The sequence below is a fragment of the Antrostomus carolinensis genome, unplaced genomic scaffold (assembly GCF_000700745.2).
Source record: "Antrostomus carolinensis isolate BGI_N321 unplaced genomic scaffold, ASM70074v2 scaffold12135, whole genome shotgun sequence".
In the NCBI taxonomy this organism is placed as follows: Eukaryota; Metazoa; Chordata; class Aves; order Caprimulgiformes; family Caprimulgidae; genus Antrostomus; species Antrostomus carolinensis.
In genome coordinates, this window is record NW_010317141.1 from 1 (window position 1) to 2,080 (window position 2,080).

Below are 2,080 nucleotides of genomic sequence, written 5' to 3' on the forward strand. Positions count from 1 at the left end.
GGGGGTGGGTTTAAAGCAAGCACTTGTTTGTTCTTTCCTCTCTGTGAACAGAGATACATGAGAAGTGGCCTTCAGCAGTGCAGGCAGAGAGGATTTCCCCATCCTCCCTGGCCTGGCACACGAGTTTAAGTTGAGTATAATCAGCAAAGGCTTTTTTCAGTTTGTCCACAATATGCTTTGTTACCAGCATTACCTCCTTATCGTTCTCAGCAATGCATGAGACACTGGCTGCACATTGTTGAAATATTTCAAGTCCTCTGTAGATGTAGACTCACAGACCTGCACTAACACTGCAGAGAAATGTGCTGAATCTCTCTGTCCTCCCCCTGCTCGGAGCTGCTTTCCCTTGAGTTGGTGACCATGGGAGGGTGCCAGGGGAGTGCTCTCCCCACGCCCTGTTATTGTATAGCATCACCTGCACAGCACCAAATGGTGATGGAGTCTGGGCATCTGAATTTAGGTAGCATGTGCAGTCTGTAAGGCTGTGCCTGAAGCTTTTGTCCAGGGGTGAATTTTTCATGGCTCTCACAAATATTTTGTAGAGTCTGTCACCAAGTGTTGCACGCTACGGGTGCCCAGAGGTGTCTGTGACACCAGGACACTAGTGGAAATGGGAGTAGCCACATACGGAAGGAGGAAGCTCTAGCGAGCTGCTTGATTGTCCCTGTTAATACTGACTTTTAACAGCACAAGTAATGAAAAGAGTTTCCAGCAGTAAATTTTCTGCATCTGCTTTATTTGTAAGATGGCAGTGGTTGTGGAAGTGAGCCAGTGCAGCGCTGCGGCTGCTACATCCTAAACAGTTTCAAAAATTAAATTCACTGTTAGAGCAGGTGTTGCCTAACCTTCACTTGGCCAGCTTAGATTTATTACAGTCCTTTCTGTCAATACAGGATGTTACCTGAAATGATGGAATAGCAGATATTTACATTTTAGCTAAGGCAACCACTTATGGTTTTGGTGTGAAGGTGGGTAAGTCCCTTGGTATGTGACTTGTGCTGAGTGAGAATCGGGGATCCCGGCACTGGGGTGGGTGGATGCTCATCTGGGCTCTTTTGATGATGTTGGGGAAGACCAGGTGTCTTTATACTGGTATGACTGGTTAAGGATTGTAAATGCCAATAAAACCGTCTTTAAATCCTGTATTTTCAAAACCAGCTAAGTATTATTTATCTGTTAGGCCATGAAAATTCCTGTTCCCATTTGATTTCAAGAAGAATTGTATCATGAGGCAGATAGATTTGTGCTGTGGTCTGAAGCTCATCAAATTTGCATTAAGTCTTTGAATTTTAGGAAAAGTTCTTCCAGTGGCATTGGAGAGAACTTGGTACAGCTTTTTAGTCCGACACAGATGTATATTGGGGGGTGGCAGGGATAGAAAGGAGGTTGGGGATTGTGTATACAGGAGGTTAGCCAGTTTGATGGGTGAACATTTTGATCTTAACCCCAGTATTTTCTCTGCAGACTAATGTTTTGGGTGTTACCAGGCCAAGTTTCATGAAGACCGGACTGCAATATAGCCTGAAGGTGATGTGGTCTTGGACGGCACTTGAGATTGGTCTCAGCAATTCATTTTGAGTGTTACATTGTCAGAGTTGAAAGTACGCATAAAAGAGCAGCAGCAAACAGCAAAATCTGAGCGCGGGTGATGGTTGGGCAAGTACTGCTGGGTCAACACAAAAGCCACTGAACTGGAATTCGCCTTGTCTAACCTTTCTGTTTGGTATTTCATGTTTCTCCCGTAATCTCTTTCCCAAAAGTGGGAGATACTGTTGCACTGAAACAGTCTGGTGTCCATTCACTGTTGATGGAAAGAGGGTTTCCTGTGAGAAGTGGCTGAAAACTTGTGCCAATTACCCCAGGACTGACCAGATATCCTGTGATTCTCGAATCCAGAATCTGCACCTGAAATCCTCTGGTTCTGCTGAGTCACGAGCAGGCAGGAGGCTGGAATTTGTCCTGATGAAATCTCCAGCTGCTGCCAGCTGGGTATGGTCATGGCAAAGGCAGGAGATCAATAGGGAGGGGAAAAGAAATCTAAGCAAGTATTTTAAAATATTATGGGGGGGGGGGGGGTTTT